At 38.2% G+C, this 14,525-nt stretch overlaps 1 pseudogene; it reads right to left on the bottom strand.

Annotated features, from left to right (window-relative positions):
* Positions 1–5,182: 5,182 nt before the first annotated feature.
* Positions 5,183–14,525, bottom strand: part of LOC113597557 (60S ribosomal protein L10-like) — a 29,246-nt pseudogene continuing 19,903 nt past the window's right edge.

Below are 14,525 nucleotides of genomic sequence, written 5' to 3'. Positions count from 1 at the left end.
CTGGGTGCCCTTCTTTGATGTGATGCTATTTTAAATGTTACTGTTTCGTTCTGTTTCTGATTGTTGCTGGTATTTAGCCATACACTTGATTTTCATATATTGATTTTGTGTCCTGCAATTTCGCTAAACTTGTGTTTTAGTTCTAGCAGGGCTTTTTGTTTTGTTTTGTTTTGTTTTTTGGTAGATATAATCAGATTTTTTACATAGATGATCATGCTGTCTAAGAATAAAGAGAGTTTCACACCTTCCTTTCCGATCTGAATACCTTTTATTTGTTTTCCTCATTGGATTGTACCGACTAGAACTCCAATCCAGTGTTGAATAGAAGCAGTGAGAGCAAACATCCTTGTCTTGTTGCTAATCTCAGGGGGAAAGCATTTCATCTTTCACTATCAAGTATCATGTTAGTAGATTTTTTGTACATGCTTATATTCATTTTCTCTTGCTCAGAATGCATTATCCCAAAACTTAGCAACTGAGAGCAGCAGTTATTATCTCACAATTTCCGTGGGTCAGGAATCCAGACATGGCATAGCTGGATGCGTCTGCCTTCAGGTGTCTCACAAGACTGTGATCAAGGCATTAGCTGTGACTGTCGTGTCATCCAAAGTCTGAGTTCAGGGAAGATCCACTTCCAAGCTTACTCATGTGGTTGTTGGCAGGATTCATTTGACTGTGGGTGTCAGTTCCTCTTTAGCTCTTGACCTGGGGACTCCATCAACCCTTTGCCACATGGGGCTTTCCGTAGGCAGCTCAACTTCTCTCAGAACAAGTCAACGAGAGAGCGTGAGAGGGCCAGCAAGAGGAAAGTCACATTCATTTTGTCAACTAATCTCAGAAGGGACATCTTATCACTTTTGCAGATTTCTGTTTGTAAAAAAGTGAGTCATCATTAGGTCTGGCCCACACTTAGGGGAAGGGCTTATATAGGGGGCAGGCAGCATCAGAAGCCATCTTATAGTCAGCCTACTACAATGCCCTCTGTCAAGTTGAAGAAGTCACCTTCAGTTCTTAGTTTGCTGAGAGTTTTTATCAAAAACGGATGTTGGATTATGTCAAGTGAATTGTACTTCGTGTGGTTTCTTTCTTAGTTTGTCTCATCTGGTGACTTTTTAAGGCTTGTTTACACTGATTGGATTTTCAGATGTTAAACCAAAACTGAATTCCTGAGATAAACATCACTTGCTCATGATGTATTACCCTTTTTACATATTGTTTGATTCTACTTGACAAAACTTTGTTTATAGTTCTTATACCTATGTTAGTGCAGTATAAGAAATACTGGTCTGTAGGTTTTTGTTTGTTTGTTTTCTCATAATGTGTTTGCCTGGCTTTGGTGAGAGGGTGGTAGTGTTGGCCTCATAGAACCAGTTGGAAAGTAGTCCCTCCTCTTTGGTTTTTGGGAAGAGTTTGTGTAATACTGGCATTATTTCTTCTTTATGTATTTGGTAGAATTTATCAGTGAAGCTATTTGGGCCTAGCAATGACTTTGTGGGAAAGTTTTTAACTACAAATTCAATTTTCTAGTAGATATAAGTCTACTCATATTATCTATGTCTTTTTAAGTAAGCTTGGTAGTTTGTGTCTTTCAAGGAGTCTGTCCATTTCATATAAATTGTCAAATTTATTAGCATCAAGTTGTCCATAACATTTCCTTCTTACCCTTCTAATATATGTGGGATTTGTAATGTCACCTCTCTCATTCCCGATATTGGTAATTTGTGCATTGTCTCTCTTTTTCTGGTGAGACGTTTATCAATTTTGTTGTTTTATTTTGCAAATAAAGAATTATTGGTTTCATTGATTTACTTTTCTGGGGTTTTTGTTTGTTTGTTTGTTTTCTATTCGTTGATTTCAGCTTTGACTTCTGTTAACTCCTTTCTTCTGCTTACTGTGCTTTTATTTTGTAATTTCTTTGGGTAGAAGTTTAGGTCTTTGATTGAGACTATCTTTTCTAATATAAGCTATTAGTGCTATAAATTTCTTCCTGGGCACTGCTGTCTCAGCAGCCCATGCTTTTTGAATTTCATTTTCGTTTAGTACAAAATACTTTGTAATTTCTCTTTTGACTTCTTCTTCGATCGATGGGTTATTTAAAAGTGTCCTATGTTACTTAGTTTCAAAATACTTGGGGATTTTACAAATATCTCTGTTATTGATTTTTAATTTCATTTAGAGAAATCTAATGAATTTAGAGAATCTAATTTGTTAGAGAATCTAATTTGTATAACTTACATACTTTTAAAATTATCGACACTTGTGTTATGGTCCAGAATATGGTCTATCTTGATAAATGTTTCTTGTGTACTTGAAAGGCAAATGGTTTGATGTGCTTATTGAGTGGGTTGTTCTATTAATGTCAATCAGGTAAAGTTATTTGAGTCTTCTACATCTTTGCTTATTTTCCATCTACTTTTATCAACTATTGAGAGGGTAGCATTAAAATCAACTATAATTGTGTATTTGTCTATTTCTCCTTACAGCTCTATCAGATTTTGCTACATGTATTTTAAAACTGTTTTATTAGGTTAATAAATGATTATGATTGTTATGTCCTTCTGATGCAGTAATCCTGTCTTCATTATGAAATAGCCTTTTCTATCCCTGATAATATCCTTTCTTCCAAAATCTATTTTGTTATTAATATAGCTACCAAAGCTTTCTTTTGACTAATGTTAGTGCGATTATCTTTCATTATTCTTTTACTTCTAACCTATTGGTATTATAATATTTAAATTGTATTTCTTTTGGTAGCATATAAGTGGGTCTTGTTTTCTTTGTCAATCTGATAACCTGCATTTTAACTGGATTGTTAGATCATTTACGTTTAATGAGAGTATTGACATTCTTTGGTTTACATCTATCATCTTGCTATTTGTTTTCTATTTGCCCCACCTGTTCTTTCTTCCTATTTTCCCTCTTTTTCTGCCTTCTTTGTATTGAGTGTTTTTAAACTTTGTTTTATATCCTTTGTTGACTTATTAGCTATACCTTTGTTTTATTGTACTAGTAGTTGCTTTAGGGTTTATAATGCATCTTTCGCCCCTCATAGTCTACCTTCGGGTGATGCTATATCACTTCACACTTAGTATAAAAATCTTACAATAGCATAGTTCTATTTCTCCCCTCCCAGCTTGTATGTTATGGTTGTCATACATTTTATTTATGCATATGTTTAAAACTCTATTATACACTGGGGTTTTAAATTTTGTTGTTGTTGTTTTTTAAGCAATTACCTTTTCAAGACTTAAATCATAAATAACATTCTTTTTTTTAAAAAATGTTTATTTATTTTAGAGAGGGGGTGGAGAGCACACGTGTGTACATGAGCAGGAGCAGGGCAGAGAGAGAGAGAGGGATACAGAGAATCCCAAGCGGGCTCCTTGATGCTCTAACCCATGAACTGTGAGATCATGACCTAAGCCAAAATCAAGAGCTGAACACTTAACCAACTGTTAAGTTGGCGCTCCTCATAAATTAAATTCTTACAGATTTACCCAGGTAGTTACCATTTCCAGTGCTTTTCAGTCCTTTATATAGATCCACATTTCTTTCTGTTATCATTTTCCTTCTGCCTGAAGACTTCCTTTAGTATTTCTTGTACTGATGGTGTGGTGGTGATTAAATCTTTCAATGTTATATCTTAAAAAGTTGTTATTTTGCCTTCATTTTTGAAATAGTTCTGACTAAACATAGAATTGTAGGTTGGCAATTGTTGGGATGAGCACTGGGCATTGTATGTAAGTGATGAATCACTGAATTCTACTCCTGATACCAATGTTGTACTGTATATTAACAAAAATTTAAATAAGAAATGGTAGGTTGACAGGTTCTTTTTAGTGTTTTAAAGATGTTTTCTCGCTGTCTTTGAGTTTATATTTTTTATGACAAGAAATATGATGTCATCCTTACATTTATTCCTCTGTACATAATATGCTGTATTCTCTCTTTATCATTGACTTTGATCAATTTGATTATAATGCAGTTTGGAATAGTTTCCTTGTTGTTTTGTGTGTGGTTGGGCTTCACTGAGATTCTTGGATCTCTGGCTTTAAAGTTTTCACCGCATTTGGAAAACTTATACCTATTGTTTCTTCAAGATTTTTTTTCTGTCCTCCCCATCTCCTTCATGGATTCCAATTACATATCCCTTGTGTTGCTTGAAGTTGTCCCATGGCCCATTAATGCTCTTTTCTTTCCTCCCTTCCTTCCTTTCTTTTTTTTTCTTCTTCCTTTTTTCTGTCATTCTTTCTTTCCCTTTTTTTTTGAGTCTTTTTTCTCTATATTTTTCATTTTGATAATCTCTACTGCTATGTCCTAATATTCACTGGTCTTTACTCCTGCTATTTCTAACCTCTTGTTAATACCTTTTAGTATTTTTGTTTGTTTGTTTACTTTTTTTTCCCTCTCAGACATGATAGTTTTCATGGTACTTTGAGTGTTTTCTCAGACATGGAAGTTTGATCTTCTAAAAATTTTCATGTTTCTACATATAGAATATAGTAATGATAACTATTTTAGAGTTTTTTCCTGATTATTCTAACATCTATGCCAACTCTGGGTTGTATTTGGTTGATTGATTGAGTGATTGATTAGTCTTCTCACTATGGGTCTTATTTTCCAGTTTTTGTTTGTTTGTTTTCTTGCCTTGCAATCTTTGATTTGATGCCAGCCATTGTGAATTTTAACTTGTTGGGTTCTGGATATTTTTATATTCCTATAAATATTCTTGAGTTTTTTTTCAGGGATGTAGTTACATTATTTGAAAACAGTTCAGTCATTTCAGATAGTGTTTTATAATTTCTTACTTAAATCTAGGGCTAATTATTCCCTACTAGTAAGGCAAGAACTTCCTGTGTACTCTACCTAATGCTGCATGAATAGTGACTTTTCCCAGCCTGGCTGGTGATAACATATTATCCTGGCTCAGTGTGAGTGTTAGGCACAGTTTTCTCTGATTCTCTCTGATGGTTCATTCCCCATCCTCAGCTGGTTTATTCACACACATGGTTTGATCAATATCCTCCTAAGTAGTTGAGTGGAACTCTTTACAGATCTTTGCAGAACCCTCTCTTTGTTCACCTCTCTCCTCTCTGGTACTCTGACCAGCTATTACTAGTTGCCTTGGTCCCCCAGACTCTCAGATTTCTCTCCCCAACTCAGGGAGACCATGAAACTCTGCCTAGTATTCCCCTTTCTGCACCACAACCTGGAAACACAAACAGTAAGATGGGGTAATCATAAGTTTCATCTCATATCTTTCCTTATATCAGGGATCATTGTTCACTGATTTTCAGTGACTTGAACACTGTTCTTTCAAATATTTTGTCTGGCTTCTGTGGTTGTTTCAGGCAGGAATATAAATATGGTCCCTCTTGCTCTACCCTGGCTAGAAGTGGAAATATGATCATGCAATTAAAAAAAATTTGGGGGGCACCTGGGTGGCTCAGTTGGTTAAGCATCCGACTTCGGCTCAGGTCATGATCTCCCAGTTCGTGGGTTTGAGCCCTGTGTTGGGCTGTGTGTTGACAGCTCAGAACCTGGACCCTGCTTTGGATTCTGTGTCTCCTTCTCTCTCTGTTCCTTCCCTGTTCATGCTCTGTCACTCTCTCTCTCAAAAATAAATAAAGATGAAAAATATTAAAAACTTTTTTTAAGTTTATTTATTTATTTTGAGAGAGACAGAGAGAGAGAGAGAGAGCATGAGTGGGGTTAGGGGCCGAGAGAGAGGGAGAGAGAATTCCAATCAGGCTCCATGCTGACACAGAGCAGAGCCCAAGGCAGGCCTAGAACTCACAAAGTGTGGGATCATAACCTGAGCCAAAGTCAAGAGTTGGATGCCTAACCGACCGAGCCACCCAGGTGCTCCAATTATTCCATTTTAAAATGAGCTCAAGAGGGCTTAGTGCTGTGGTAAGTGGTAGAGCTAGAATTTATGCCCCATTCTTTTGACTCCTGCTTCAAAAGCATCATCTTAGAAATATCTGTATAGCTGGAGAAACTGCAGGGCTTTCCCCTTCCCCTCCCCAGCTTATGGCTTTTAATAATTGCTCATTTTATGTTTAATCCTTAGTTTTTGTTGGTTTGTTGTCATTTTTGTATGTTTCTTTGTTTGTCTTTAGGAGTACAGGTGAGCAGCTACTGGGGACTGTTGATCTACTCTCCATCTCTCTTTTCAGGGAGAATAATGTCCTCCCTGCTCTGTAGAGCTCTGTAGAGCTCCATTTTCTAAAGCCTGGTGTTTGCTGTGAATCAGCAGAGAACCTTTCTCTCTGTGTTTGAACCTTGTGTAGATGCTCATTCAGCTTCTGTTCTTATTTCTTAGGCTCACTGATACATCATATCCTTGCCTACTTCAGAACCTTTGTTTGTTTCTTCCTCTGGTAGAGCACTCTTCTGTCATTCTTTCCTTCAAATTCTATCCCTCATTTCAACCCCATCCCAAGTTTTGTTTCTACTAGGAAACCTTCCCCACCTATGCAATTTCGACCTCTATGAAATCATGCTATGTTTGTTTGGATGAGATGCTCCCAAAGCCCCTTCCAGCTCTGAAACGAATTTTGTGGGGGTTAATATTACTCTCCCCCCATTCTAAATTACACCATTTGGCAAAAGTTGACTCTGAATTATATTCTAAATTTGTTCCGTATATCCTCTGCACTCTGGCAAGGTGCCAATCAATAAATAAGTTCCAAATAAATGTGGTTGAAAGGAGGGATGAATGGCATTTCTTCCCTGGTCATGCAATGTATGTTTTTTTTTTCTTTTTTTAACCAGAAAATACATTTCCTGAGGGCAGAGCTAATGTATTTTGCTTATTTGACATTACCTATAAGACCTACCCTATGCTAGAGGCATTGCTGAGTGTTTGCAAGGATTCTGATTCCAAGAAATCACTGGCAACCTGATTGCCCAGAATCATGGTACCAGGCTCAGGTGATAATATAGTCCCCAAGTAAATATATGTTGAATGAACAATGAGATGGCTCTGGAATAGAGAGTTTAGCAAGACCTTCATGCTTACACAGAGAAACAAAGGTGCAGATAGTACAGACACACTCAAATTTTATTGTTTGTTTGATACATCTGCTGCTTTGAGGCTTATACTTAATGTGAGTCTGTTGAATGATTTACAGGTATCCTCATGCACCGAGATGAAGGGCTTTATTATAAATCTCCCTCCTTGTGCTGTAGGATACTGTGCATTTTTCAATGCTGTAAACATAAATAGAAAAGTGTTTCTCTGTGACAAGGACAAATGTCACTTGGCAAAGCTCTTAAAGATGCAGACTTTTGAATTTGAGTTCTCATTATTACTGTGTCCTGATTCAAGAAGTAAGTATAAAAGATGCTTTATACTTATAAATTTTATTCCACAAACCTTTGTAATAAGGAAAAAAACAATAAACGTTATCATATAAAAGCAATACATGGAGAAAATAGTGTTAAGCAAAAATAAGAAAATGAAATCCATTTCTATCTCCAACATAGATAACCACTGATAACATTTTAGAGCATATTCTCTCAGTCTTTTTATACACATATTTAATTCAAAAATGTAATTGTGCTGAACATATTATTTTTGCATGCTTTTTCATTTAGTGACATGGAGACTATTCAGTATATATTCATAAAAATTCTCCAGATTCTCATTTCTCACTGCTATTTAGCACTTCCATGTATGGATCTACTATAACTTATTTATCCAGACCCCTAATCTGGGTCATGTTTGTCATTTTCAGTATTTTTGCTGTCATGAAATCAGAAGAATAAGAGTCTTTGCAACTAAAGCTTTGTGTACATCCCGGATTCTTTCCTTAAAATAATTCCCTAAAAGTGGAATTCCTGGGTCAAGCAGTATGCGAAATTCAAAGGCTTTTGACACCAAAACTACCTTTGTTCTGGGGCGCCTGGGTGGCTTAGTCGGTTAAGCATCTGACTTCGGCTCAGGTCATGATCTCACGGTTTGTGAGTTCGAGTTGTGAGTTCGAGTTGTGTGTCTGTCAGCCCAGAGCCTGGAGCCTGCTTGGGATTCTGTGTCTCCCTCTCTTTCTGCCCCTCTCCCACTCACACTCTGCCTCTCTCTCTCTCTCAAAAATAAGTAAACATTAAAAATTTTTAATAATAAAAAAACTACCTTCAATCTAATTTAATCTCCTAACAATGCATGAAGCACTTTTTCAATGTGATATCATTTGTACTTATAACCTTTATGTAAGAAAAATTTAAGGCATCCATATTTAATAGTTGAGGAAATCAAGGTGCCGATTTCTAGAGAATCAAGGGCATAGAGGATTAACACCAAAGCTATGAGCCTGCTTTCTTTATTCCTTACACTACTGGAATAGTATCCATTGCATCTATACAAGTGGTGTTTGGAAAAGCTGAGTCTGGTAGCTTCCCTTATCAAAATCAAGATTTATTAGTCAAACAGTTGTTGAAAACAAAGTTAGACTACAAAGCCTATGATGGTAATAAGATGAGTCATACCTTTAGACCATCAGGAGTCATTTGCCATCAGGAGGCAGCAGAAAGTCACTTTCCATCTCCCCAAGAATGAAGTGTGGTTTTCCTGAGAAGATAGTCTCTCTCTCTCTCTCTCTCTCTCTCTCTCTTTCTCTCTCTCATTCTCCTTATTAGACAGGAAGTAGGATTTATTGGTGGGCATGAATAAGAAGGGGCAATGCTGAGGTTCTCATGAATACAGAGCCCACCATTTGTCCAGAGGGACCCGATCAGGGATGTATTTGACCCCACAGCCATCTGAGATGAGCCACTTTTCACCACCATGCCTTCAAATTCATCCACATTACAGTTAGTAAAGCCCCACTTCTTGGATATGTGGATCTTCTGGTGGCCAGGGAACTTGATCTTGGACCCGTAAGACCTCAATCACATGCTCCTTGTTCTACTGCTTAGTATAGATGGACATGATGATGTGGCCAATGTAGACCCTAGCCACTGTGCCTTGCAGTCTTCCAAAGGCACCCCACATAGCTATCCGGAGCCTGTCAGCTCTGTCCAGCACAGGACAACATCTTGGTGATAAGGATGACGTGGAAGGGGTGAAGCTGCACTCAGAAGTGAAAAACCCTCTTTGTTACAGATTTGCACTCCATACTTGTGCACGCAGATACAGGCATCTTCCAGGGCTTCAGAAGAGAGCTGCTCATTCATCTGACACCATGTGGCCGCATCGCGGGAACTCATCCACTTTTGCCTTCTTCCACTCCAGGTCACAGATGTAGATCTTGGCCTCAGAGACACCTCTGCAGAGGCAAGGCTTTGGATACGGGTTGTTTTTAGAATAGCGGTTACGCTGGGCAGCCCGTGGCCCATTGCAACACCAGGATGTTCAGTGGTGTGGAGGGAAAAGAGAAGATAGTCTCTTTTCTACTTTGCTACCTGTTGCATAATCACAAGCTACAGAACTTTGCTTTGTATCCAAACTGAAATTTATGATATTAGGACTTCCAGTTCAAATTAAGATTGAAAATAAGTTCTGTATATTTATTTTTTTAAGTTTATTTATTTTGAGAGAGAGAGCCAGCATGGGTAGAGGAGGGGCAGAGAGAGAGGGAGGGAGAGAATCCCAAGCAGGCTTCATGTTCGGCATGGAGCCAGATGTGGGGCTGGATCCCACAAACCATGAGATTACAACCTGAGCCAAAGTCAAGAGTCAGATGTTCAACCGACTGAGCCACCCAGGCACTTTAAGTTTTGTGTATTTCTTCATAAAACCTCAGCTCTTCTTACAACTTTTTTTTTTAACTTATAAGGGATTATCTCACTGTATGCTTTGAGCTACACTTAAAGTGGATTTCCTAAGAGATATATATTTTTAAGTAGGCTCCATGCCAAATGTGGGGCTGGAACTCACAACCTCGAGATCAAGAGTTGCATGCTCCACGGACTAAACCACCCAGGCACTCTTGGATTTTATTTTTAAAACAAGATTCTGGGAGGAAGGGGTGGGGAAAGAAAAAAAGAGAGAGAGAAGAAAAAAACATAGAAGACTCTTAAAGATAGAAAACAGAGTTGATGGAGGGAGGTGGGTGGGGGATGGGCTAGATGGGTGATGGGTACTAAGGAAGGCACTTGTTATGATGAGCACTGGGTGTTGTATGGAAGTGATGAATCACTGAATTCTACTCCTGAAACCAATATTGCACCATATGTTAACTAACTAGAATTTAAATAAAATTTTGAAAAGAAAACAAGACAAGATTCTAACTCCAATATAACTTGTCACTCTTGATCTAGTTAATTTTGTGATCTTTAATTTTCCAAGATGCTACTGTGAAAGAAAAACAAAGACATAGCCAGATGTAGTTCTTCACTGCCAAACAATACCATAATTCTTTCAAACCTAGGAGACATTTCCCTAGCCTGGGATGTGCTTTTCAACTTGTAGGCCTCCTATTTCAAAGTACATTGATTGTCAAAATGGCACAACTGGACATGCCCCTCTGGATCCATGGCCTTTGCAACCTGACTTTGAAACTTCTCCCATCAAAGGTGAAGTTTCTATCCCCATCCCATGAAACTGGCCTAGCCCTGTGACTTGGTTTGCCAATACAATGCAGTGCTGTTTCAGTTCCAAGCCTAGGTCTTATAAGGTCTTGTGTACTTCTCCTTGCTCTCTTGGACCCTGATGATCTGTGTGAACAATGCCAGGCCAGCCTTTGGGGACGTGAGCAATCACAAGGAGGAGAGCCATCTCAAGCAAGGCCCGTACAGACCAGCCAGTGCCTAGCTGATCTGCCAACTAACTACTGACACATAAGTGTTTCCAGATGCGATCATCTTCGCCTGGCCCAGACCAGAAGAACCACCCAGCTGATCCACAGATCCATGACCTCTGGTTTTATTTTCAGGGTGGGGGGAAGAGAGAAAAATTTGTTATGCAGCATTATTTATGACAATAGATAGCTGATACTTTGGGTCTAAAGCAACTGAGCCAATAATGATTATGTACCATTCCCCTGCCTAGGATTCAGAATGAAATAAGTCTGGGAGAGAAAAGATTTTGTTTCTGATTTGGCAGGTTTTGTAGATATAGATCAATGAAGAGGTCTGGCTGTATTTATACACACTGATGATTTACCTCCTGATAGTCTTTCTGATTCCCACTAGTAATGCTTAAGACTCAGTTCAAAAATATTTCACTGGCCTGGTGTCCAGCTACTCCCAATCATGTCAGGACCACATTAAACCATTCCTTGCTCGCCAAACACACGTCAAACACAGTAACACTGGCATGCCTTCACTTAAACCCGATAATCCTTCCTTCCTTCCCTCTTCATCAAAATATTTTGGGTAGTCTATGAAGCAGTTGATTTCCTTAAAGTTTCTCTCCTCTGTGAAACATTCTTAATCACAGGCCTTCATCCTCCAGTATAATAATTTTTTTTTCTTTCTTCTCTGTTTATTTTAATACTTACTTTATAATGCTTGCTTCAGTTTGACTTATGGCGAAAGATCTAAAATTCTGCCAGTATTAGCCAATCTAAAAGGCTAAGAAACAATAAAGTAAGTTTCAGACAGTGTTTTAGGTATCTTCTTATAGAATGTGGTTATGATTTTCTGCCTTAAGGAAAAAAAAAAAGAAGCAAAAGTCATTTTAGCCGTGTTTAGAGTTCAGAAAGCGATGGTATTTTGGCTTAAAATATACCGTGGAATCAGAATTAACTTTCTACAGGTCATTATACCATAGCCAAATCATTGTTCATATTTTTCCTATTGAATTATTATTATTTTTTTTTAAGAAGTAAAATGGAGCAGACCTCTACTCCAGAGAGAGGAACAGGAAAGAGAGAGAAAGAAGAAAGACCTGGCCCGGTTCAGGTCGAGAGGAGGAATCGGTAGAGAATCTCATCACTGTTCTGAATGCTACAGCCAGGATTCATCCATCTTGTTAAGGTAAGTAAACTCAAGCCACGGACTCCCCCTCATGTAAGACGAGCACAGCTAAGCTTTCGTCTCACATAACACTTGAATATCTCCTTTCCTATAAACCACTTCCATCCTGAGAGGAAAAGGCTACAGTTTATGAACATTTGTATTGGTCATATTTTACCATATGGCTAACAGGGAAAAGTTAGAGGATGGTTGTTTGATGGTGCTTTGTTTGAAACACACATCTAAATAAGTTTGCTTTTTCCTCATTAAAGAACTTAAAAAAAATTTTTTTTAAGTATTTATTTTTGAGAGAGACACAGAGTGTGAGTGGAGGAGGGGCAGAGAAAGAGGGAGACACAGAATCTATAGCAGGCTCCAGGCTCCGAGCTGTCAGCACAGGGTCTGACGTGGGGCTCGAACCCAGGAACCGTGAGATCATGACTTGAGCTGAAGTCGGATGCTTAACGGACTGAGCCACCCCGGTGCCCCAAGAACTTTTTATAATAATGCTCCATTTAATTGAAACATGTTAGTGAGCTGAGACGTGAAATAGGTTTATGAATCAAAACGTAAAGCTAGAAGCCATTTTGCAGCATGGAGTCCCGGCCATAAGACACTCCATTCCACTGGCTAGCATAATGTCTTGCCCATAGAATAAACTCAAAAAGGGTTCTGTCTGCAAAACAAAATGGATACAATTGAGTTACCAGAGTTTTAAGTGGTATTGAATAGAACATCAATAGAAGGAATAAAAAGAAAACTGATTTTATTACAAAGTCATTGTGGATCAATAATACATAATAACACAGACACGAGAAGCAGTCAGTGACAGAAGACATTCAATGATTTATGAGCACATTAAGTTCATGAAATAATAAGCCCATGCTGTTACATACTATCTTTTTCTGAATCAATAGCTATGGAATTGAATAAGAAAGTAGAATGTTTTCAAAAGGTTCAATAATAAGGGCGACAAAGCTGTGCGAAGTTGCTTATCTGGAGGATATCTCCAGTATCTAGCTACATAAGAATAAAAAATTAAAAGGTTTAGCATGGAATAAACCCAGATATGTTCCCCATAGCAAACTTTGTAGACACGTTGGTGGACCACGATTAATCATCGTGTCAATGAATGGTTCTCTGGTTAAGAATCTCTTTTCTAAGATGGAAAATCTTAGATGCTGGGTTCGTGTCCCCCTTTCCACGGGGTCATGAAGGAAGCAGTGTGTTAACAGTAATGCAAACACCCAAGCCCCATCCCACTCCAAGATTCTGGCTAGTGTGAGCTGAGGACAAATACATGATGTGGGTATCCAGAGAAATGGCAGCCCATGAAACCTATTTTCTGACCCTCCCGCGAACGATGCCATGTTGTCTCTTTCAGCAACCAAAATAAGTCTGCAAAGGAATCCATTCAAAATCTCAAAATATTCCCTTCCTAAAACAGTCCTTCCTCGGAACAAAGGTTCTCATCATACCTTTTATGCCAATTCCTTTCGAGAGTCATTTTCTCTCTGTCTCTGTCTCCCTCTCTCACCCACCCACACACACCTCCCCACCCACACACACATACACACACGCACACAGCACCAACATCAGTCTCACAAACTCATACGCCAGAAATGGAGATCTCCGAGGTCAAACATGAAGCATGATTTTAAAACGCTTTGCTAGCTTATTCCAAAACACAAAATGGAGATTCTAAGCCATGGAAACCTTTATCTGGGTCTTTATTTGAGTGTGTCTTTTTCTAGTTATGTTTCTCTGTTTATGTGGGTTTACTGGTGTCCTCCTGTACCTTCTGTTAGTGCATCCAAAGCCTCTCCCAACCCACCTCTCTCTCTTTCTCTCTCTCTAATCCTCTTTTTTACTTATTCCAGTAACTATGGACAAGAGAGAATGGAGGTGCATATATATTTTATTTGTTCTATTTATTGAATTTTTTATGTTCCCTCTTCCTTTTGTATAACTCAGAAAAGTCTGATGCTATACATTTCTCTTTTAAAAACAATAAAAATCCAATTAAATTGCCTTTTCTGTATTGATTACCAATGGTTTCTACCTCCCTTGAGCCGCTGATTCTGAAAAGAAGCAAGCTTCACCTTCGTTCTGAACTTATTTTTATGAAGTCAAAGCTTTCCTTTCCAGAAAAAAAAAAAAAAAGGAGGGAGGGCTTCCAATTTTTTCTTGCAGTCAGAATTTCAGTTGTCACTGCTTCTGGACTTCAATTCTCGACTCTCCTCTGCTAACAATGAGAATTCATGTTTCTACGTCTCTATAATTTTGTTTATACATCATTGTATATACCCAGCCTAAATTCCAGGCCACCCTTGGCACACTTTACCTCACTCTTTTAAATGAAGGATTCTGCTTAGAAGACATCCTTTTCTTTCTTTTTTCACATTCTCATGTAGCCAAACAATTATCTTGCTTTAGAACCTCATTCACTTCCTGATTTAGGCAGAAAACAGCACGTTCTAAAATTACAGCATCTTGGGGATAGAAGGGATTAGTCAATGTATCTAATTTAACTCAGTTGGCTCCCAGCTGTATTCTCATTGGTTTAAAGGATAAGACAAGAAATAGGGCTCATTAGTTGTTAAACTCTCCAAACATTTATAAAG

The sequence above is a fragment of the Acinonyx jubatus genome, chromosome X (assembly GCF_027475565.1).
Source record: "Acinonyx jubatus isolate Ajub_Pintada_27869175 chromosome X, VMU_Ajub_asm_v1.0, whole genome shotgun sequence".
Classification (NCBI taxonomy): domain Eukaryota; kingdom Metazoa; phylum Chordata; class Mammalia; order Carnivora; family Felidae; genus Acinonyx; species Acinonyx jubatus.
Note: the sequence above shows the minus strand (reverse complement) of the source record. Positions and strands in the feature narration are given on the sequence as shown.